This window comes from Oryctolagus cuniculus, chromosome 8, assembly GCF_051225735.1.
Source record: "Oryctolagus cuniculus isolate XC-2025 breed Fujian yellow rabbit chromosome 8, ASM5122573v1, whole genome shotgun sequence".
NCBI lineage: Eukaryota > Metazoa > Chordata > Mammalia > Lagomorpha > Leporidae > Oryctolagus > Oryctolagus cuniculus.
The window spans coordinates 31280582-31304810 of NC_142874.1; the positions used below are offsets into that span (position 1 = coordinate 31280582).

Sequence of the window (24229 nt, forward strand, 5' to 3'; positions counted from 1 at the left end):
TCCAGACCAGCACATCTCATAGAAAAGGCAGAAAAGCTGCATCCATCAGCTCTGGAGATGTTGCACCTATATGGGCAGGAAGTGTGTGAAGAGAGCAATGGAGGAGAGCCAGAGAGAGAGAGAGATCTTCTATCCATTGGTTCACTCCCCAGATGGCTGGGGTTGGGCCAGGCCTTAGTGCCCAGGCACTTAGACCATCTTCCGCTGCTTTCCCAGGGGCATTAGCAAGGAGCTGAATCAGAAGTGGAGCAGCCAGGGCTCAAACTGACACTCTGATAGGATGCTGGCATGGCAGGCGGCAGCTTAATTGGCTGTGCCTCAGCACCGGCCCCCCGAATTGGACACTGTTAAGCACCTCCTGTAAGTGGAATCCTGCGGCATGTGTCTCCTCATCACTGCCTTATTCCACTCATATTGCAGTGTGTTTGCTTCCTTTTGGAGGCTGGCTAATCCGTTGTATGTGTGTTCTGTGCTTTGGTGACAGGCGCTTGGGTGGCTGCCCCCTCTGGCCGCTGTGGGTAATGCAGCTGCTGTGGATCATGCCGCCATGAACCTGGCTTCCAGTCCTCTTGGTGCGTCCCCAGAGGCGCACTTGTTGGTTCGCGTGGCAGGTCCATGCTTACTTTGCGGAGAGGTCGTATGCTGCTTCCCGTAAGGGCTGCACCGTTCTCGATTCCTCGGAATCCAAAGTGAACAAGGGACCCAGTTCCTCCACACCGCTATCAACACCCCGTTTCTCCTCCTCCTCCTGACAGTAGCCGTCTTACTGGGTGTGAGGTGGCATCGCGCTGAGGCTTCCCGTTGTGCTTCTCCAATGCCTCGTGATGCCCGGTGTCTTCCATGGGCTTGTTGTGTGTCTTCTCTGGAGAACTGTCTGTTTCCGGTTTTCCTGGCTTTGCAGTCAGGATGGGTTTTGTGACTGTTGTTGAATTTTGGGAAGGGAAGCGGTGTTTTCAGGCTCATAGCTTCAGAACTTGGAGCAAGAACTGCTATGAGAAAAAAACGAATAAAAAAAAAAAAGAAATCCTACAACCCTGCGTTCCCTCCAGCCGAAACCTCTGCAGGCAGCACCCTGCCCAAGCGCTGAACAGTTGGAGGGGAGAGCGTAGCAGGAGCCCTTGATGTCTCCCGGCTCCCTGAGCCCCTGTGGCCACACGGTTCACAGCCTCCTCCTGCATGTGCACCCAGGACCCAGAAGGTTCTTGGCCCCAGCATCTGCTTTTCTGATATGTCTCCCCGTCCCCACGAGCCGGCTTTCCCTGCCCCTCTGTCCTTTTGGGGCACCTGTGCCATGTACTCTCTAAGGAGGCTGCCCTGTGCCTAGGGACTTCCTGGTTTGTGCAGTGCCCTTTGGAGACCTGTCTGATCAAGACCTCTGCCCAATGTTTAACTGGGTTATTAGTAGTAGTAGTATTAATGTTGAGCTCTGGGAAGAGTCCAAGTCTTTTCATGCTCATATTTTTATAATTTATTTATTTATTTCAATATTTATTTTATTTATTTGAAAGACAGAGTGACAGAAGGAGAGAGAGAGAGAGAGAGAGGTCTTCCATCCGCTGGTTCACTCCCCAAATGGCTGCAACGGCTGGAGCTGCGCCGATCCGAAGCCAGGAGCTAGACGCCTCCTCCAGGTCTCCTAGTGGGTGCAGGGGCCTAAGGCCTTGAGCCATCTTCTTCTGCTTTCCCAGGCCATAGCAGAGAGCTGGATCAGAAGTGGAGCAGCCGGTCCTTGAACTGGTGCGCATATGGGATGCCGGCACTGCAGGTGGTGGCTTCACCCGCTGTGCCACAGCACCGGCCTCCATTTGTATTCTTTAATTATATCTTACTAACCTTTGCTATTTTTGTTTGTTCTGTTTTCCAAGGCTTTAAGATTTCTTTATTTTTAATTAAAATTTGACATCTGTGTGTATACCTTTCTCATAATATGCAGGAACTATTTTTTAAGGATTGATATATTTTATTATTCGAAAGCCAGAGTTACGGTATGGGGGAAGGGACTTGGGGAGGGAGGGAGGGAGAGAGAGAGAGAGAAAGAGAAAGAGAGAGAGAGAGAGAGAGAGATCTTCCATTGCTGGTTCACTCTCCAGATGACCACAGTGGTTGGGGCTTTGGCTTGGCCAGGCCAAATCCGGGAGCCTAGAACTCCATCTGGGTCTCCCATGTGGGTGCAGAGGCCCAAGCGCTTGGGCCACCTTCTGCTGCTTTCCCAGGTGCATTAGCAGGAGCTGGGTGGGAAGTGGAGCAGCTGGGGTTTGAACTGGTGCTCACATGGGATGCCGGCTTAGCCCGAGACACCACAGTGGCACCCCAAGCACTGAGATTTCTGTTTCACCTTCAGCAATGCTGACACTCGGTTCCTGTGTTCAGTTAGCTGCTGGCTCTGTTCCTCCCAAGCCCTCTCAGATCTGCCTGTATTGCCACATGCCCACAGCCCTGCACTGCCTAGGCCTCCATCGTCTTCCACAGCCCAGGCATTGGCTCCCCGCTGGCGTCTGGGCTGGGCTCCTTCCATGTCACTCTCCAGGCTGTAGTCAGGGTGACCACTGCAGGGCGCACATCACACTCTCAGTGAGCACCCTTTGGGGCTGTCGTTGCCCTGGCGGCCGGAGTCCCAGCTCTCCACTGCTAGGAAGCTCTGTGTCCATGGCGGTGTGGCTGAGTGGTCCTCTTTGTCACTCCGTGTCACCAGGCCCCACCCACTGTCACGTATCACATGCAATGCCCTTGGCTTGCTTATGTGTCTGTCTCTCTCTCTGTGTGTGATTCTGTTTGCCTGTGTACCTCCTTCTCCCCAGCAGAGTGCCCACGTCACAGCACGTGGCAGCCGGTCGTTGGTCGAATGAACGAAAGTGTTTCTAGTTGGCTTGTGTTAAGCCCTCATTACATGCCAGACGCATGCTAAGCGGTTGATATCCTTTATGTCATTGAGGACTGTCGGGATTGGTGATGCTCCGTGTGACAGGTAGGGGGCGAGGGACTGAGCGGTCGGGCCTGGAAGCGGAGCGGTTGCAGGATACAGTTCATCTCTGAGGGACTATGAGGCTCCTGCGTACATAGAGGTCATCAAGCCTTTCTACACGAGATGGCAACAGCAGCCTCTGTGTCCTTGGGTGCTTTGTTCCCTGGGATGCAGCCTTCGAAGCTCAGCTGGTTACCTCCACAGAGTCGCCTTGATCTTCGTTGAACTCTCTGAGTGCTTTAGAATGTCTCGTGCCAATGCGGGATCTAGGCTGAGGATCTAGTGTGTCGGTGCAGGATCTACAGTGATCTACTGCATCAAATGTAGGATCTCTCCTGAGGATCTATTTTTCTCTCCCCACTGGGAACTTCATGTAACATCATTTATTGGAAAATCCAGAGCTTGCCATTAAGTTATAGTGCTAAAAAAAACAAAAAACAAAAAACAAAACAACCAATTGCCAGACCCCTTACGTCTGTTTAGAAGCTTTTCTCATTGATGTGTCGACTCTTGAACCAGGTGTGTTTGCTTCACGGGGTGAATGCTGTCTCTGCACACCACCCCCAGTGATTCTCCTTTCACAAGATCGTCTTGGCTGATCTCACTTCTTTTCTGAGTGATTTTAAGTCTTTCCTCGCCCTTGAAACATTTGCTTGGAGCCTTGTTTAAAATGTTGCACGCTTATTGCATAAAAATTAGGAAACAAACTAAATTAAAAAGAAATAAAGTCAAGAAACATTAGCATTTTACTTTGTTTTCTTATGGTTTCTTTTTCTTTTTCTTTTCCTTTTTTTTTTTTTAAGATGTATTTATTTGAAAGGCAGAGTTACTAAGAGGCCAGAGGCAGAAAAAGAGAGAGAGCAAGTGAGCGTGTGCTCTTCTATCCACTAGTTCACTCCCCAGATGGCCACAACGGCCAGAGCTGTGCTGATCTGAAGCCAGGAGCCAGGAGCTTCCTCTGGGTCTCCCACGTGGGTGCAGGGGCCCAAGGACTTGGGCCATGTTCTATTGCTTCCCCAGGTCACAGCAGAGAGCTGGATCGGAAGTGGAGCAGCCAAGGACTTGAATCGGCGCCCATATGGGATGCCGGCACTGCAGGTGGTGACTTTACCTGCTACGCCACAGTGCCGGCCCCACACGGTTTTCATTCCATGGGCCCTGGGTAGCATAACTGGGATCACGCAGCCAAGCATGTCACTCTTTTGCTTCCGGGTCCCCCCCAAACCTGTAAGCATGTTCACATCCGACTCAAGTTTGAAATCGTGAGGTCGACTCTCGCACAGTTCTCAATAAGACTAAAACCTGAGACGCTCCTTGGTGACGTCACTGTGGGTTGTTGCCCATATTTGTTTCTCTCACACAGTAGTTAATGAAAATCCTTGTGAATAGATCTTGTTCACATTTGTTCATTTCTGCACGCTTTATTTCTAGATCTGGGCCAACAAGTCTGAGTCTGGTTTCAGGGTCCAAATTGCATTTTTGAAAGATTACACACAGCAGTGTGGGAAGATGTGCTCCCATTGTATTCTTGCCAAAACTTGGGTATTATTATCTCATCGCGAAGTTCATTGGGGTTATGTTAAATTTATAAATCAATTTAGGAAGCATCGTCTTCTTTACTATATCGATTCATTTCTTCCAAGAAGCTGGTGTGCCTCCATTTAATTAAGCCTTTATTTTATATATGTCTCCGTGAAGTTTTGCTGTTTTCGCCCCATAAATCCTGCTCTTTGATTATTGGGATGATTTGGGGCATATTACGGGGAGTTTTTTTCTGGTTGCTTTTGGCTGTTGCGAAGGCCACTTGAGCATTTTGCATCTTCTGCTTTCCCCCCAAGAGTGCCCACCAGGTGTCCAGCTGTGCCACTGCTTCGTGGGAACCCGAGGGCACTCTGTGTTGAGACTCGCTTGGCCAAGGCCATGCGCTTCCCTTTGAGACGCTCAGGGCGCACGCGTGACCAAGTGGACAAGTCCTGTTGATACAACATGAACCGAACCAAACCTGCTTAACCATCATTTATTTCCTCATCCAAGCACATGCTCAGCCTGTTTGTCCACTGAGTCTTTCTTTTTCACGTGAGAAACGCAAGGTCAGTGTCACATCTCTCCTCATCTGGTCCAGCTGATACCCTCGAAAGGCGGGTGCTGTGGCCTGACAGCTGTGCCCAGGGCTTCAGAGCCCCCTGGAGCAGCCGGCGGGCAGCCAACCTCGCCACGGAGCTCTCGGCTTCTGCTCTGACCCGGAACCTGGCACAGGGCTTGGCCTGTGGGATGGTAGCAGAGCCAAAGCGCATAGGGAGGGGCTTAAAAAGTGGTGAGGCACCCTTCCGTGCCCACAAGAGGCAGAGTGCAGTTACACTGTGTGTCCCGGGGAGACCAGACCAGCACATGCAGAGTCAGCCAGCCCCTCCACGACGTGAACTCAGCCGAGACCGGAAGGAACCCCCCCAGCTGCGTGCTGGCAGTTCGAAGCCCCCAGGTGTGGGGGTGATGTCTACAGAACGTCAGCATGGCAGGAGACACGAACACACTGGCCTCTGGTGAGCGTGACGTGGGCTGTTGTTCAGGCTAGATCCTCTTTTGTTATTTTAAGGAAATTCCCTTTTGTTTTCTATTTTTCTGAATGCTCTTTGCCAAAAAAAAAAAAAAAAAAACCCTGGTATTGAGTCACTTTCGGGCAGCCAGTGAGCTGCTTTTAAGCTTTGCTAATTGATGTGGTATTTTATATTAATAGACTCCCTAATGATAGCTCGTCCTGGCCTTTCTGAAATGAGTTATTCTTGGTAACCACTGGCCATTCTTTCCATGGACTTTGTTTCCATGTGCTCATGTTTTGTTTATGGACCTCACATCTGTATTCAGGAGTGGAATTAATTTACAGCTTCCTACTTTGCTTCGCCCTATGCCGACGCTATAGAATGACTCAGTGAGTTTTCCGTATTTAGCCACGTTCTAGGTCAGGCTGTCTCATGTTTGAAGTGGAAGCCAATGCAGAAACCACCTGACCACGGAATCCTTCGGATAGCTTATTGCTTATTTAATAGTCTGATTTAATTTTAAATTTTTACCTTGGATTACTAATCTCCCGATTCCTACCTGTTTTTAATGAAATTTTTAGAATTGCAGGTTGTTTTGGGGAGGGTCAGTAAGACACGTTGGACCTTCCATCTCTGGATGCGACCTTTTAGTCATTCTGGAACAAAGTCTGACCTGATACATAGGCACCAGGCCATCTCTTTCCGTACAACAACCTAATGGCACAGCTGGCGGGAGTTTGCGTCTCAGTGCGACCTGATGTTTCCGTGCAGCACCGTGTGATTACATAGGCAGCCTAACTTTTCCGTCCTTGGATCTTGGGCAGTTTGACGAGACCCGGTCCTGGCGACCTGCGCTCATGCATGTTAGAAGAAGAATCCGGATGCATGAATGGAGGAGATCTAGAATGGTTTTACATAATTTATGAGCACGCTGAGCATATCTGAAAATGAAACTCGACCACAAACCCGAGACCCACACCGTCCTGTTTATTGGCCTGAGTATGGTTAGCATGCGTGAGGGTCACTCTTCCTGAGCCGGGCCGGTTCTCCAAGGCCTCCAGGGCCAGCTGAGGAAGCAAAGGCACGTCCCGTGCACAAAGCTAATCCAGCTCTTTGCTCTGTGCTCCGAGCACTGCACAACAACGCCTCGTGTTCTTCCCTGCTTGCGTGCCCAAGGGCCGGGCTGAGCCTCAGACTTCTCCTCCGTGTTGTTGGCTTCCAGATGAGGGTGGCAGAGGCGAAGGCAGAGCGGAAAGACACTGGGAGGATGAGGGCGACACTCGGGTTCTGAATTGAGACAGTGATCCCAGATCAGGGTGAATCTGAATTTCAGGTAAACAAAAAGCAGTTGCTTAGTAGAAGTGTGTTCCCAGCATGTGGGACACGCTTACACCATACAATTATTTGCATTCATTTATTTTTGTAGAAGGTTTATTTATTTGAAAGATAGAGTGACAGATGGGGAGGGAGGAGCAGAGAGAGAGAGAGAGAGAGAGATCTTCCATCCACTGGTTCACTCCCCAAATGGCCACAACAGCCAGGGCTGGGGCAGGTCCAAGCTAGGAGCCTGGAGCCCTAACCTGGTGTCCCCCCTGGGCGGCAGGGGCCCAGGTACCTGCACCAGCTTCGGATGCTTTCCCAGGCCCGTTGACAGGAGCTGGATTGGAAGCGGAGCAGTTGAGACTATGCTTCACGCTCACATCTAGGGGCCAGCGTCACAGGCAGCAGCTTCACCCCCTGAGCCACAGCACTGCCTCCAGTTATCCACACTGAAAACTCAGTCCGTGGGCTCGCTGCCTGGCCCAGCACCCAGATCGCTCAGGGGCATCTGCTCCCGGCCTCCTCGTCCCCGGAAGTCACAGACGTGAGTTCTAGAATGTCTGTCTCTCTCACGCCCTCTTCTCTGCGAGCAAAGGCAGCGTGAGTAAGTGTGGAACTTTGCCGTAAATTACGAAGAGAAGAGCCTCTCCAGATTCAATAAGGCAATTATTATGTCTGGCCTAAAGAACAATTGATTATTCCCAACAAACGCGCCAGGCTGTGGTCTGATGGAAATTTGTATCTATAACCTGTTGTAGTTGTTAAGGCAGAAGTAAATACGTTCTTAATAACCAACTGGTATTTACTTAATGTACGATAACTCGACTGCTAAACTTAAATGAAACGCACAGTTAATTAAAACTATCTCTGTACCAAGTCCTCCAGGGAAACCCTTTTGCACACTCTTTGACTTGGGATTTTATTTTATTTTATTTTATTTTATTTTATTTTTATTTTCCCCCTTCCCTCCTCAGCTGAGCCCCTGTTGTTCGCTTTCAACAGGATCTGTCTGGGGGTGGGTCTACAGTTCCTTTTTGCTGGGCCCAGCTCACCCTGTGCAGGAGTGTGGGAACTCCGCTTCTGTGAGGCAAAGCTGAGAAATCCTTTGGGAGGCCCCAAGGTGAGGCTGCGCTGGCTGGTGCCTCAATCCTTGCTCTGGCCACTTGCGGGTGGGGCTGCCGTGAGCTTGCCCACTAACTCCCAGTTCAATCTGGGCCTTTCGTGTTGCCTCTCTGGGCCCAGGAAGCAAATACAACCTCCCAGGTCTTTGATGGACAGGTGGGAAGTGGACAAGAAAGACTTTAAAGCCAGCTGACCTTGACTTCCTCAATGGCCTCCCCTGCTGCGTGAGCCCAGATTTTGCCTTCTTTAGACTTGGCTTTGAGATGCTCCTCTGGTTAAACATTCATTGATTTCTCTCCCGTTCAACCTGCACTTGATGCCCAGGCATCCCCTGAGGCCCCAGAAGCACCGAGACTGGTCCCGTCTGGGTCCCCTGCACCTGTGCAAACTCTGCGGATGCAATTCAAGGAGGCATTCCTCAGCTCTGAGCCTGTTTCCTTGGCTGCAAAGTAGGGGTGAGGGTGCGCCCTGCAAATCAGAGATGGCTGTGAAATGCAAATGAGACAGCCTCTGCCCAGACACTGAAGAATTGGGCAAGTCTGAAAGAATTAGCATATGCACATATACTTTCCCCCAGCAGCTGTGGGATTTGTAGATCTGTGCAGTGCCCAAGGCCAGTGTGACAGCTTGGGCGCAGCGGGCACCTTTGGCAGGCCAGGGGGGTGGGCACCCAGCCTCCCTCCCAGAGACCCCTGGGGCTGCAAGTCAGCCGGGTAGTGACGAAGCATTCGAAGTCATGACCTCCTTTGATTTCGGCATTTCTCCTTGGAGGCTTAGGACCTGAGCTCAGAGAAGGAGGGTGGCTGGTTAACGGTCAGAGCTGGGGTGGGCAGCTGTCAGGACCAGAGTGAGCGTCCAGGGCTTCCCTTAATGGTGTAGTGGGGGCAGCAGACAGTGAGGATTTGAGCTCCTGGTGCCTTTTCTTCCATTTGTCTCTTGGGGTCTCTGCACTGGTTGTTGTGGCTGGGCCCCCTCTCAGGGCAGGTGGGTTTCAGGACCCATGAGAATGTGCAGGGAGCCCTGGCCCCGGGCCGGGTGCCCCTAGCTTTGCCTCTCCTGTCCTCAGCCAGGAGCAAGGAGCACCCTCCCTTGTCCCCCATCTCCCTGCCCCTTTCCCCCTCCCCTCCCCGTCCCACCCCCTCAGGATTTACCCAGTAAAAATGCAGGATGCAAATGCAATTAGAATTTCAAATCAGCCACCAATACTCTTTTTTTTTTTTTAGCATAAGTAGATGCCATGCAATAGTTGGGATATACTCACACTAAGAACATGATTGGTTGTTCCTCTGAAATTTTCAGTTAACTGGGTGTCCTGTATTTCATCTAGCAACCCTATTGCCGTTGCTTATCACTGTTGGGCCTGGGGGGTCAGGTACACAGCCAGAGGGTGTATATTCAGGGCCTGGGGGCACTCGCTGGGTGTCCAAAGATATTTCCTTCCTTTTGTTTTTGTTTTAAGATTTATTTGTTTATTTGAAAGGCAGAGCTACAGAGAGGCAGAGCAGAGAGAGACAGAGAGGTCTTCCATCCACTGGCTCACCCCACAAATGGCTACAATGGCTGGAGCTGGGCTGATCTGAATCCAGAAGCCAGGAGACTTTTCTGGGTTTCCCATGAGGGTGCAGGGGCCCCAACTCTTGGGCCATCTTCTGCTGCTTTTCCAGGCACATTAGCAGGGAGCTGGATAGGAAGTGGAGCAGCTGGTACCGAAACCACAGGTGACAGCTTTACCCGCTGGGCCAACATTTTCTTATGTGGCCTGGTGTGTGTGTGTCTGACTGCGGAACAAAGGCTGGGGTGTGCGGAGGGACTGCAGGGGTCTGGGAAGCAGTGGAGGCCTCCAGCTCTGGGTCAGCTGTGTGGACGCGGGCAGTGGCGCTGCGGCTGTGGGCTTCTTTCCGTGTCCCCCGTGTGTCTGGGTCTCAGCTGCCATCACCTCAACACCCCAGAAGGGACCTGGAGATCCGCTGCCTGACCTGTCCATCTCTGATGCTTTGGCTGCACCGTGTGTCCACCAGAGGGGCCAAACCCTCAGCGGGTGCACGCCAGCGTGTGGGAAGGGGGCTCCCGCTTCCTTCTCCCACTCCGCCGTGGTCTCCAAGTGGGTTTTCAAGTCCTGCATCCCATCTGCTCTACTCTGGTCTCTGGATCCACCTCTTATCTACATTCATGCTTGTGTGTGTGTGTGAGAGGGAGAGAGAAGGGGGGGGGGGGAGAGAAAGAGAGAGAGAGAGAGAGCGCGCGCCCACCCATCGGCTGCTTTACTGCCCAAAGGTCTCAATGGCAGGAGCTGGATCCGGCTGAAGTCTGGAGCCTGGCACTCAGTCCCAGTCTCTCCAGCCCTTGCGCCATCCCCTGCTGTGTCTCGGGGTTCATGTTCATATGAGGAGCAGAGCCGGGCGTGAAGCCTCATCTCTTGTGGGATCCCCTTGGGGCCATGTGTACAGGGGTGGGGCTGAGTGGGGACAGGAGATGATGGGGGGAGCCCCCCACCCCGTTGTGAGAGTCTCGCTCTTCTCCTGTGTGGTTGCCTCTCTCTTAACTTGGACCCCCTCTCTTGCCTCCAGCCCAGGTGGCCTCGGGGTCAGAGCCTGAAGTCCACTCCCGGCGCTCACGGCTGTCCTGCTCAGAGGTTCGAGTCTGCATGGAAATGCTAGGAATGGTTGCCCCCGGCTCCGCCCACTGTCCCCACTCTTCCTGCGGGGGCCCTGTGTCTCCCCACTCATTCCCCCCACAGCTCCTGGGGTACTTGATGTCCTCCAAGCCCTGCCTGCTGGGCATGCTTGTGCCCGGCGCCTCCACCTCCGGCTTCCTCCACCTGTCCTGCAGGCTGTGCGCCAGCCCCTGCCTCTAGGAAGCCTGTTTTGCATCGGCACAGGCTTTCTGTGTGGTTCTGCCCCCTCCTCAGCCACCTGTGGATCTCTGATGGGAAGAGCCTGGGATGAAAACCATCAGCATTGCTGCCTCCCAGTCCAGGGTGTGTGTCGCACAGATATCTGGTGGGGAAGAGGGTCGGGGAGAGGACTGGCTCCTCCCCTCTGGGCCATCTGGGGCAGAACAGACCACGTCAGACTATGTAGTGGATTCACGATCGCATCGATCTGTGTGCATTTTCAAATACCGATCACGCAGGGCCTCAGCGCGCTGAGCTGTCGGGGAGCCCTGGCCGAGGGGCTGGCTTCTCAGGGGTGCGCCGCTCCCTCCTGCAGCGCTGGGCTGATCATGGTAAGAGTGGGCAGATGCAGAGGTCTTGGGGTAGAACACGGGGAGCCACTGTCTTTCCGGCATAGCTGGCTATGTGCTTGTCCCCTGGGAATAGCTAGGAGCAGAAGCTGGCCGGCGTGGTGGGTGAGAGCCATAGCTCATGGCGAGGTGTTGGACAAGCTCTGTTCCCTGCAGTCCCTGGGCTGTGGCAGCTTATTCTTGGCACCTGTTAGAACACCCCTGCACTGGCAGAGATGTGTCGACATCGAGGTAGAGCTTAAATGAGTTCCTACTTGGTCACTGTCCAGAGCCCAGGACCCAGCGTGGGGCTGATAATACTGACCGCTAACATTTCTCCCTGTCTGTTAGGCACATTGCACCTGCTTCACTCATATCCACTCATGTGTCCCTCACAAGAAACCAGTGAGGCAGGCACCACTGCCGTGCCCATTCTGCAGAAGAGGGAGTCGAGGCCAGCAGAGAGCAGTCACTGAGCTGGGGCTGGGCTCTACGACCTCCCATGGCTGTGCCACTGGCTCTCACTCCGCCTGCCTTGCAGGGTTGTCAGGAAGTTCCAATGGGCCGATGGACGCCGAGGCACTTGGCAAAGCATAAAATCCTTATGCAAACACGAGGTGCTTTATGGACGGCCTGCTCCTTCTCCAGAGGCGGGGCTGACAGTCGGGTTTGACTTTTTAATTAATTCAGACGCCAGGCTGTCAGGTGGAGGCGGGGGAACATCTCTGTCCTTCCCGGTGCCTGCGGATGGCTGTGGTTCCCTCCCGGTGACACGGCTCCGGTCTACCAAGCGTGTCATGGGGCCCAGCTTCCGTCACCAGCAACATGGCCGCCTCGACCCGCAGCGGGAGCAAACGCGCAGACCACTGACCTGCCTGGCCTGGTGGAGGTTTGTCAGTATCACCCTGGGCTGTGTTCCATTCACTCTGTGAAACAGCCGTCCACGGCTGTTCCTAAACCTTGCACCATCTGTATTTCCACGCGTGTTTTAACATCCCCTGTGTTTTCATAGGGGCTCAACCTGGGAGCAAAGTGTTGTTTTCATCAGTTTCTTTTTTCACTTAGAGATTTATTTGTTTGAAAGGCAGAGTTAGAGGGAGACAGAAAGAGAAAGAGAGAGAGATTTTTAATCTGTTGGTTCACTCCCCCAAATGGCTGCGATGGCCAGGACTGGGCCAGGCTGAAGCCAGGAGCTAGGAATTCCTTCCAGGTCTCCCACGTGGGTGCAGGGACCCAAGCACTTGGGCCATCCTCCACTGCACTCCCTGGCCACAGCAGAGAGCTGGCCTGGAAGAGGGGCAACCGGGACAGAATCCGGTGCCCCGACCGGGACTAGAACCCGGTGTGCCGGCGCTGCAAGGCGGAGGATTAGCCTAGTGAGCCGCGGCGCCGGCCGACTTCATCACTTTCATGTTCTAAAATCTGAAGATCAGAGCAGACGTCTGGCCTGGCTGGTAGTGGACCGGTTAAGATGCCCCCTTCCCACCTCAGTGCACCTCGGTCATTCCTGGCTCCAGATCCCAGCCCCAGCTTCCTGCTAATGCAGACCCTGGGAGGCAGAGATGGCCCGAGTACTGGGTTCTTGCCACCTGCAGGGGAGACCTGGATGGAACTCTGAGTTCCTGGATTCAGCCTGGCCCTGCCTTGGTCATTGTGGGCATTTGGGTGATGAACTAGCAGATGCAATTCTCTCCCTCTCTCTCCCTCCCTGTGTCTGTCTGTCCATCTCTGTCTGTCTTTGTCTCTGAATTTGTTTGTGTGTGTATATCTGATTCTCAAATCATTTAAAACTGACCTATGTGATCCGAATATGTATTAGGGAACGTGTGAGGTACAGCCATCTTTAAAACAAACTAACTTTACTTTCTGTTCTTTTCCTTTTCTTAGCCTTAACAACCTAAGCTACAGACCCCAAGGAAATACAAGTCTTAGAATAAAATACACAGAGTCTTTTAATTCTTATAATCAAAAGATCGTATCATAAATTAGTGGCCACAGATTGAGCACTTACCATGTACCAGCCAGGATGCTGGACACGTATGTCATAGGTCTCATGCAGTAACACAGATGTAGTCAGCATGTCAGGGACACACACGTGGGGAACTTAACACGCAGAGGTCAGCACTAACCCTAACCCTAACCCTGGGCCTGAGGTAGGACTGTCCACTTCCTTCTCTTTTTTAAATAAGGATTTATCTTATTTATTCGAGAATCAGGGTGATGGAGAGAGAGAGAGAGAGATTGAGATTGAGAGAGGCATCTCCCATTCACTGGTTCATCACTCCCCAGATGGCTGCAAAGGCGGGGCTGGGCCAGACTGAAGCCAGGAGCCTGGAGCTCCATCCAGGTCTCCCACATGGATGGCAGGGGCCCAGGCACTTGGGCCATCTCTTGCTGCTTGTCCGGGAGCATCAGCAGGGAATTGCATTGGAAGTAGAACAGGTGGGACTCAAACTGTCATTCCCATATGGGCTGTGGGTGTCCCAAGCAGTAGCTTAACACACTGCTGGCCCCTGTCACCTTCCTTCTGATGAACACCAAACAAATGCTGACTCAGCATCCCGTCAGCATGGGCGTCCAGTCAGCTGGATGCTGCAAGTCCTTATGATACCTGGGGCGGGGCAGCGAGAGAGGCCCTTGCCTCAGAGAATCGCACCTGCAACCCACAAACACATCCAACCCTAAGCATAAGACTGCAGGCACAAATGGGAGCCCGCGATTGGCTCACCCCTGACTCTGCTCTGGGGCAGGAGAGACGAAGATACAGAGCCCAACATTGAGGTCCGGGGGCGTGCACTGTGGCACAGTGACTTAAGCTGTTAGTTGGGATGGCCACGCCTATCTGGGAGTGCCAGTTTGAAAGGTGTGCATTCCGGATGCTCTTCTTCTGGTCCAGCTTCCTACTACTGGGCTTGGGAGGCAGCAGAGGACGGCCCAAGTGTCTGCATCCCTGCCACTCCTGGGGAGACCCAGATGGAATTCCTGGCTCCTGTCTTTGGCCTGGCCCTGTCCTGACCACTGTTGCCGTTTGGAGAGTGGACCTGCAGATGGAAGAACTCTCTCTTCCTCTCTCTCTCTCTCTCTCTGTAATGCTACCTTTCATATAAATAAAATGAATCTCAAGCAAAAACCCCCAAAACAAAACAAAACAAGTGAAATAAAACCAGAAATAAAGAGTCGTGGTCGCCTTCCCTAAGGAATTTGTAAATGACGGAGAAAGACAAGGAGAAGGCATCAAGCATTAAAGGTGGATGAAGACAAGAGCAGGAGAATGGAAACAGACACCCCCGCAGATCCCCCCGGACCCCCCCACTACTGAGGCGCACCCAGAAGTTTGTGGAAAATGAAAATGAAACTGCAGCGGTGAAGTTCCTGTTGCTGCCAAATGTGAAATTCACACGTCGCGTTTAGCCTATTACGCATTGCCCGTGGACCTCCTGAGGAAGCCTCCTCAGGAACATCCTGGAATCTAAACAGACCTCGATGGGCGAGGCTGGCCGCATGGCGTTGGCCAGAGTTTCTAGCACCGCGCAGAGGGCTGTGGGAGGCGCCCACGCTGGGGCAGAAGGCCCTTGTCTTGGAAGAACTCGCATCTGGGAAGAGACAGGATGTGTTTGAAGCACGGGACCCGCAGAAGTGCTGGCCCCGGAGGTCCCCAGGTCCTCGTTCTGGGTCCCTTTAAGCTCCTGTCTGTCTGCTTCTGCTCACAGCTCCCTGGCTGGCACGGCTGCACCCCTCGGAGGAGGGGGGCTCTCAGACGCCACCTGCCACATTTCCCACGGCCGTGGGGGAGCTGATGAGCCTCGCAGCTCATCCCTAATTAAGAGCGCCGCTAAAAATGCCACCAGAGAGCCCTGCCCAGAGCTGGAAGCTGCCTACTTGCTGATGCCGGGGTGTTTGTGTTGATTGATACTTGTTGTGCGATTCCTTCCGTCAGCTCTCTCTGGTCCAGCCATCTGCTTCCCACCCAGCGCGGGCATGCAGGCTCAGGGTCTTGCTTGATTTGGGGGCAGAGATGACGTCATGGCAGGCCGGGGGGCTTGGCCGTCATTTGCCTGTGGTGTGCAATCATCTCTGAGCGGATCAGACTCCCTGGGCTCGGAGGCTTTTCGGGCTCCGGGTTTTAGTGCTGGCTCTTTGGAGCCAAGTTAGCCCTGCTGGTGTTCCTTCAGCTTTGTAGTCCCAAGCCACAGAGACACCAGTGGATTTTGAAAATGGCAAGAAAGCCTTCAGCAGGAATGCATCCCGCAACTTAAGCCTCGATGATCACGTAGCGGGATAGACGGCAGCCACAGGAACGGTGGAGCAGAAACCGACTTCCCCCACGAGCACGGCGTGTTTGGGCTGGACTGCTTTGGAAGAAACATCGGCGTGTGAAAGAGAAGTCAGCCCAGCAAAATGCTAAGTTGCTAAACTGTGTTTGCTAAGTTGTCTCCCCAGCCTCCGTGGGAGGGTGCTGATGGAAATCAGCAGAGGAGCAGGACTGCCAGTGCCAGGGGGAGCCTGGGAAGAGTTCTTCCGTGCTGGGCAGGGTCAGCGCGGGGAAGAGCGAGGGTTAGGTGGGCTTCGGGGGTGGCCCGGCAGGGCGGGCTGGGGGTACTCGGCGGCTGCTGCCGTCAGCACGCCGAGCTCTGGCTCCATGCAGCGGGGCGCTGAGCACGCAGAGAGGGGAGTCCACTCATCAGATTTCGGAGATGTCTGCACGTGGCCCGGTTCCAGACGTTGGCAGGGGACAGACAATGGCAGGAGCTTACAAGAGCCAGGAGCGCCAGGACCAAGCCAGCAATCTGGGGAGCTGAGCGCGCCGCTGGCTGTGATGAGAGCAGTGCTGAGGAGCGGGGGGGAGGCAGGCGTGGAGCCCTGGGCCCTGGGAGGCTGGGGACGACCCAGGGGCCTGTGCGCTGGAGGAGCCGGGGTGCTCCCCTTGCACTTGGCGCAGGGGCTCATGGTTGGCAGCCGGATCCCAGGGCGTCAGGTTGACTTGGATTACAAGCATTTCCTGTCCCTAGCAGGGCTGCAGGTGGAGGGAGAGGTGACTGAACAGCAGGGTATCTCATAAAGGCTTACCAGAAGGTAAAAATGGGGGCCGGAGTTATAGTGCAGTGGGCTAAGCTGGCACTGTACCTACCACTAGCATCCCACCTTGGAGTACCAGTGCGAGCCTGGCCGCTCTGCTCCGATCCAGCTCCCTGCTAATGCGCCTGGGAAGGCAGCCGAGGGTGGCCCAAGTGCTCGGGTCCCTGCCACCCATGTGGGAGACCCGGATGGAGTTGTAGGCTCCTGGCTCCTGCCAGGCTCAGCCCTGGCTGTTGTGACCACTTGGGGAGTGAACCAGCAGATGGAAGATCATTTTCTCTCTCTCTCTCACTCTGTAATTCTGCCTTTCAAATAAATAAATAAATCTTTAAGAAAAAAAAACTTGGTCATGGTTAGCAAGTTAACTACTAATTTGTTTCAGAATAAACATATACTCTACATATATATATATATATATATACACACACACACACACAGCTTCAAAAAGGTCACAGAAAATGAAATTAAAATTTTATTTTGGTGCAAAAGATTTGAAATCCATGCATAGTTTTCTTTAAAGGTTTATTTTGACTTATTTGAAAGAGTTACAGAGAGAGGTAGAGACAGAGACAGGTCTTCCATCCGCTGGTTCACTCCCCAATTGGCCAAAACGGCTAGAGTTGTGCCCATCCAAAACCAGGAGCCAGGAGCTTCTTTCGGGTCTCCCACGTGGGTGCAGGGGCCCAAGGACTTGGGCCATCTTCTACTGCTTTCCCAGGCCATAGCAGAGAGCTGGATTGGAAGAGGAGCAGCCGGGACTAGAACCGACACCTGTATGGGATGCCAGCACTGCAGGCAAGGGCTTTAACACTCTGAGCCACAATGTCAGCCCTACAGGCATAGTTTTTCATGACATGGATTTGTCATGAACTTCCTGGAGACCCTTTATATACAGGTACATACATGAAGGTATATCATTCCCCTAAAACCTACAATACCTTGGTCTGAGCCAGGAACCAAAAACTCCATCCAGGTCTGCCACATGGGTGGCAGGGGTCCAAGCACTCGGGCCATCTTCTGCTGCCTCCCTGTTGCGTGAGCAGGGAGCTGGATCAGAAATGGAGCAGCCGGGACTCGAACCAGTGCCCATAGGGAGCCACAGTGCCAGCCCTTTCAAGTGCTGGTCCTGAGAAAGGCTTTGAAATGATGCCTTGCTGTTGCAGTGTGTCTTACGCCACATTCTCAGATCACGGTCTCCCCTCAGCCAAACGTCTCTGTACACACAGGTGGAAGCAGCAAGGATCTAATTTTCCTTTACCTGCTCATTCCCCCTCGAGGGGCTTGTTTTGTTGTTTTCTTCAGGCTTCATATTTGTGTGTGTTTGGCAAATGTGAAATGCAAAATTTCATTTTCATCCATATTTATTGAGAAGCTGTTATACTCTGGGTACCCTGTAAGCATCTGGATCTGCAGGAGTGAGCAGGCAACCATTCTGCCCTATACAAGGAGCTTAAGAGTCTGGTAGAGGGGCTGGCACTGTGGCGTAGCAGGTAAAGCCGCCACCTGCAGTGCTGGCATCCCGCATGGGCGCCACTTTGAGTCCTGGCTGCTCCACTTCCAATCCAGCTCTCTGCTATGGCCTGGGAAAGCAGCAGAAGATGGCTCAAGTGCTTGGGCTCCTGTACCCATGTGGGAGACCCGGAAGAAGCTCCTGGCTCCTGGCTTTGGATCTGCCCAGGCCCTGCCATTGCGGCCAATTGGGCAGTGAACCAGCGGATGGAAGACATCTCTCTCCCTGTCTCCCCCGCTCTCTCTCTGAACCTATGCCTTTCAGATAAGTAAAATAAGTCTTCTTAAAGTTACTCATCCCAATTTTAGGCACAGGAAGTTGCATGGGAGAGAATGGAGATGTGGGACAGGGAAGGGCGTGTGGAGTGTTACATCATTAGAGCAGAAAGGATGGGAATTGAGACTGGGAACCAGTCATGACCACCCTCTTCATCCCAAAAAGAATCTTGAGCTTTATCCTATTGGCAGTGGGGAGCCATTAAACCGGAAATGGACTAGGGCGGGACAAGGTCCTTCATTTGCTGTCATGGCAACGTAAACAAAGGTGGGTTGGGGCAAGATCAGTAGGAGGAAGGTTGCCTGGACACGTAATGGCAATTGTTCAAGCAAGACACGGGGCAGCCTGACTGGGGAAGGACATTGAAAAGAATTTGAGATGAAACTGGCCTTGGAATTCTGCAGGGTGCCGATGGGATCCGGCCCTGAGCCTTGAGGTTGTGTCCTGTCCTCCCTGGGCAGCATCAGGCGCATCCTGCCTCACATGGTGGCCGCAGGCTCCACCCGCGGCCGGGATGATGAGCTCATGGCTGGGCACCGGGGGTGGGCTGGGGAGGGAGGAGTTCTCTCTTGGATGCACAATGCTGCAAGTGAGAAAGTGTCCTTACTCCAACGGACTTGAGCCATCGCAAAGTGACCTGGCGTAGTCTAGTCCAGAGGCAGGGTGGCTCCCGGGCTGGCTGACTCAGCACCCAGTGGTGGCAGGGCTCGGCGCTGCTTTCCCGCTCTGTTCTGCCATCCTCAGACCAAGAATTGGTTCTTGCCTAGCTGCCTAAGGGTTCGCACCCAAGGTCATCCACAGGCAGGAAATGGCTTCTTTCCTTGTATCTCTTTTACAAAGTGGGACAACTTTCCCCAGAAACCCTCAAGGAGCACCTGAACTCTTAGTGGCCAGAATTGATATATCCAATGGCTCAGCCATTAGCAAGGGCAGTAGGACCATCATGATTAGTCTGTGCCGATCAAGACAAACCCCTGGGCCTGGGGAGGGCGACAGGGCTATTCCCAGGCACATGGCTGGCCAAGGGAGAGGAGGAGTGATGACCTCAGTGTGAATTCTGCTAGGAAGAAGAGACCGCAAGTTGAGGAGGCATCTGATATGGCTGGAAGGAGAGGGAATTCAGTCCACAGCAAAGACACAGCCCTCGCCACTCCAGCAGGTGGGGGCGCAGAGCCAGCAAGGTGTCTTCCTAGGGACCCACTGTACGTCCCTCTGAGATCTGTGGGAGCTGGGAGACAAGCAACTGAGGAGGCGAACTCGGGAGAAGACCCCCAGCTTGCCAAAGTGAGGACCAAGGGAAACTGGATATGCTTTGAGGGCTTGCTTCGCGATGACAGCAAAAGGCAGGGAGCGTGCATTGCCCTGCCACGAAAAAGCAGAGTGCCGACGGGAAAAGCGCCAGGGCTGAGCCCCGCCCTCTTCACTGGCCTGACAGGTCAAGGGCGTTTGAAATGTGAATGAAGAACTCCCTGGGCCTTGGGCACTCTGTGAGGATGCGTTATCTGTGGGGAGTCCTTCCCAATGGCTCACTTGCTTTGCTTGACTGAGAAACTCCTCCCTCCCCGGTTCCATTTTACAGGTAAGGAAATGGAGTCCAGGAAGAAGCAGGTGACTTGACCGAGGTCCCACAACTACCAGATGGTGGAGCAAGAACCGGGCTCCTGGGGAATCTTCACTGGGGCTCCTGTGCAGCCCAGGAAAGTGCCAGAGGTGGGTTGAGCGACAAGGGGGAGAATAACAAGGAGACTAAAAGGGGCCGAAGCCCAGAAGCAGAGGGAGAAAGGGTAGGTGAGCCATCGCTCCCTTCCTTACAAGGCTCCTCCGAGTGCCTCAGTCTGTGTGCTGTTGCTGCCTTGGCTGGGCAGGTTTTTAAAGAAGAGGTTCATTTCACGGCTCTGGAAGCCCAAGAGCAGATTGCTGGAGTCAGCTTCTGGAGGGGCCTCCTGGCGATGGCATCACGTGACAGGAGCTCCTGTGAGCGAGGTCACGAGGGACGGGAGGGCGAGTGGAGAAGCCCCACCCGTGTTACAGCAAACACAGTCGTGCAGCGGCCAATGCAGTCCCGCGAGCTCTAACCCAAGCCTGAGAGATGGGCTTGATTCCTTCAAGGGCTGCTGGCGCCTCTTCAGTTCCACCACCGCCTCCCAAAGCTATTACGGTGGGGACCAAACCTCCACTCTGTAGATGCGGGGCACAGCCTCATCCCACCGACGCCCTCCCGTTCTTCCGCGTCACCTGGCCTTGGCCACCTTGCTGTGAGCCTCGGGCTCACTCACGTGCATCAGAGAACGCAGATCCTAACGTGCTCCCGAGGGGGAGGGCATGAATGCAAAGCTCTTTGGACTTTGCTGTCTCTGCCCACAGGAATTTTACAATTTCACTTTGTCCTCGCCTGTCTCTTAAAGAGGAACCAAACACAGAACACAGCACTCTGGCACGTGGCTTGCTTCCAGCAGCCCCGCCCTTGGGATGCTCCCCCCACCACAGCGCCTTTCTCTTTATCCCTACACGCCAAACACTTTCAAAGTTAATTTCAAAAAGCTGGGAACACTTGATAGTTTTAATTAATCCCATGCCTGGGGAAATATGATGTTGTGCGTCCGGGGCCTCTCAGCTTCCTTGGATAGATAGCGTACTCTGGATAATGCCAGAGTTTCCAATTTAGCTGTGATTATGCCGCCAAGCCGCTTGTTTGCGTATTTGTTTATACCTAAAAGGGAAGCGAATGCTGATGTGTGTGTGTGTCTTTAAGAAGAGAGTTCTAGAATTCCCGATCATGCCTCCCAGGTGAGTGGCCCAGCAGGCCTCCTGTGGTGTTGTCACCATAGATAGCATCTTTACATGTGACACGGGCGTGGGGGAGGGGAGGCACCGCTGCCCACGCAGGGAGGAAGAGACAGGCCCACAGAGCCCTGGCGATGGGCGCCTTGTCACACATCGGAGGGGAGTGACATGCGACGCAAAGGGGACTAGAGTGTGTAGGTCCTGGTTCTTCATACAACACCTCATTTCCTTCTTGCTGTGAGTATTCTGGTGAGATCCCGCTTTATCAGAGGGAGGGAGGCCAGTTGGGCTGTAGGGCCTTTAGCTATTGGGGAAGAACTTCCCACTGCCACCCGAGCCTTGGAGTTTCAAGCTGGCGCAGCACCTGTGTCACCATTCTCCATGCCCCTGCCTGGCCCCATGTCACCAGTCTCCATGCCCATGCCCGGCCCCGTGTCACCAGTCTCCCTGCCCCTGCCTGGTCCCGTGTCACCAGTCTCCATGCCCCTGCCTGGCCCCGTGTCACCAGTCTCCATGCCCCTGCCTGGCCCCGTGTCACCAGTCTCCCTGCCCCTGCCTGGTCCCGTGTCACCAGTCTCCCTGCCCCTGCCTGGTCCCGTGTCACCAGTCTCCCTGCCCCTGCCTGGCCCCGTGTCACCAGTCTCCCTGCCCCTGCCTGGTCCCGTGTCACCAGTCTCCCTGCCCCTGCCTGGCCCCGTGTCACCAGTCTCCCTGCCCCTGCCTGGTCCCGTGTCACCAGTCTCCCTGCCCCTGCCTGGCCCCGTGTCACCAGTCTCCCTGCCCCTGCCTGGTCCCGTGTCACCAGTCTCCCTGCCCCTGCCTGGTCCCGTGTCACCAGTCTCCCTGCCCCTGCCCGGTCCCGTGTCACCAGTCTCCATGCCCCTGCCTGGTCCTGTCTGTCCCAGCCGTGGCGAGAGAGCAGCAGTCACTCAGCTAAAATACGGGAGCTATCAACTCCAGTAGGTACATCATAGGTAAACAGTCCCGTATTCTCTGCAAGTTTCTGTAAGCCATCTATTGCAATAGTTTTATGAGCTTGGGTTTAAAGTTGGGGGGAACCCAACTCAAACCGGCTGCATCACTCCTGAGAAGCTCAGTTCTAAGTCCAGCACCAGGCGTGGGGCGTGGCACGAGCTCACGGTCTCCATATCCTGGCCGCTGTTGTACTGACTCCTAGGCGAGCTCTGCCTTTGTGGTTGGAAGACGACTGTGTGACTTCCAGCCCAACTCCTTTAGTCTTCAAATGTTTGAGAACGAGGAAGCGCTTCTTGGGGTGGTGCTACAGAAACCCTGATTGGCTTAACGAGTCCTGAGCCCACCGCTCCGTGATGAGCTGACTGGTTGGGCCGTGGCTGTGTGTTTCATGTTTGGGACTAGGGGTGGAGTCAGCCCCACCTAATACCTGGGGTGCTAAGAATACCAGTAGGGTTCCCCAGGCAAAATCAGAATGAAGTTGTCTACAGAAGAGGAGTAGGTGTTGGGTAGGGAGCCCGTGCCCCTCAACATGAAGATGTTCTAGTTCTTTTTCTCTTTTCCGCTGATCATTTCCCACTGAGCCCTCAGCCCGCAGCCGGGTTGCAGGTGCCTGGTGTCAGTGCCCCTGGACTGTCTCTTCAGGACATTCCGCACCCAGACTTCCATGTGACGCAGCTCTGGGAGTAGGAATGCCACGTCCTTGCAGGAGAACAACACTCTTCTCTCCGTGGAACCCAGGCTCCTCTCAGGTCCTGGCTAATGTATACTTTAGACCCCCGCCCACCCACTGTTCACCAGCTGGACCTTGGCCTCTCCCATCCCGCCCTAGCTTGCTCCTGCTTTCTTGGCAAAGCTTGTTGGCTTAGGTGAACAGTTCTCCCCACCAGGATCAGTTTGTTTTCCTTTCTCTCCCCATTGCTTCCTGCGCGCAGGTTCTTTGGGGACCAGAGATGTATCCCAGCGAAGTCACAATGCACCCCTTCCAGCTTTTCTGGGTCCAGGGGAGAGGAAAGTCGGCAGAGTCTTCCCCCACCGAACCAACACCAAAACCTGCACAGGTGCGCGTGGCAGAGACCATGCCAGCTACTGCAGGTAACGCCAGCCCGGTCCCCAGCTCCCCAGTACACCTGATGCAATTGGAGGGCTCGAAGACTTCCCGGGAGACACGCGACCTTCCTGGCCCGCCTGTTTGGCTCGTTTCTCTGCTGGCTGGCCTGGGGGGATGCCGGCACCTTGAGAGAGAGAGAGAGATTCCACGGAGGACAGCACTCCGAGATCTCACCCTGGAGCCCTCCACAGGCAGGCAGAGGAGGGCCCTTCCACCTGCGTGTGCCAACACTGCACTTAGACTCCTCAGACTTGGGCCCCAGGAATTAGTTTCTTGGCTCTTGGATGACTTCCTCCCCAGTTCAGGAAGCCCTCGGTAGCAGTGAGGCTCTAGGTGTGGATTTGGGGAGTAGCTTTTGTAACGTATCTTGACATTTACAAGTGGGTAGGTAGAGGCCAAGAGCCAAGGCGAGACGGGATGCAGCCACAGATCCCAGCACTCCGAGGCCAGCAGTAGCCCGTGTGCGTGTTGACCCGGGACTGAGGGCTCCGGCCTTGGGTTCCTCTGTGCTTTGAGAGAATGGCCTGTGTGTTTTCTGATGGCAGGAATAGCACCTTTCTTCTCATTCTCCCAAGGGGCCCCAGAGTGGTCAGTGGGCGTTGGTTAATGAGTGAGCGCCAGACTGCACAGATGAGGGCGCCGATAAACAGATGGGAAGAAATCCACTTGGGAAAGGCGGGTCAGCATGCTACAGCACCGAGTCCAGCTTGGCTCCTGGTTACTGATGATGAAGACAAAGATAATGACATGATGATGACGGTGACCGCATGTGAGTTAGAGACCTAAGGTTTCGTGGACCCTGGTAGCTTCGTGACACACAAAACAAGGCAAATGCAGGGTGGGCGTTTTGCTGGGCGACTAAGATGCCAGTCAACACCTGTGCCCCCCCCCCCCCCCCCCCCGGCACAGAGCCTGGGCTGGGTTTCCAGTCCTAGCTCCCGTTCCCACTTCCAGCTGATGCAGGGGCGGCTGTGACGGCTCCAAGTAGCTGAGCTCCTGCCACCCACCTAGGAGACCTGGATAGCGTGGAGGGAGCAGAGGACGGGCAGTCTCTCCCACCGCTCAGTCTCGCTGTTTCTCTTCCTGTCTCTCAAATGGGAAAATAAAAATAGAAGTAGGCCAGCGAGCTAAGACGTGATTTAGACAACCGAAGTTTCCTTTTTCCTTAGAAGTCGCTCTTTCTGCCAGGAACCGTTTCCCGGGACTGCTCCAGCCCCCTGAGAGGGAAGAGAAGGGGAGCAGGTGCCGGGCGACTTCTCTACCTGGTGCTGCCAGGATCCGGAGCCCCTGGGCCGCGGGGCTGTGCCGTCTGCCAGGTGCTTCTTCCGCTTGTGGTG

At 54.1% G+C, this 24229-nt stretch overlaps 1 long non-coding RNA gene and 1 other non-coding gene across 4 annotated transcripts in view; one reads left to right on the forward strand and one right to left on the reverse strand.

Moving 5' to 3' along the window:
• LOC138846284 (uncharacterized) overlaps positions 1-24018 on the forward strand; it is a 45095-nt gene extending 21077 nt beyond the window's left edge. Inside the window, exons 2-5 of one of the 3 annotated variants that reach the window (XR_016211812.1) lie at positions 1509-5502; positions 19605-19735; positions 22717-22876; positions 23468-24018. This is a non-coding gene — a transcript (uncharacterized LOC138846284). Of the gene's footprint in view, positions 1-1508; positions 6808-19604; positions 19736-22716; positions 22877-23467 lie in introns of those variants that run through there. The other 2 variants (XR_016211810.1, XR_016211811.1) reach the window with 2 other exon arrangements.
• LOC138846348 (uncharacterized) lies at positions 6468-23469 on the reverse strand. Its single transcript, XR_016211809.1, has 2 exons — positions 22912-23469; positions 6468-6821 (listed from the first exon to the last, which is right to left on the reverse strand). It is a non-coding gene; the product is annotated as an uncharacterized LOC138846348 (long non-coding RNA).
• Positions 24019-24229: the final 211 nt, after the last annotated feature.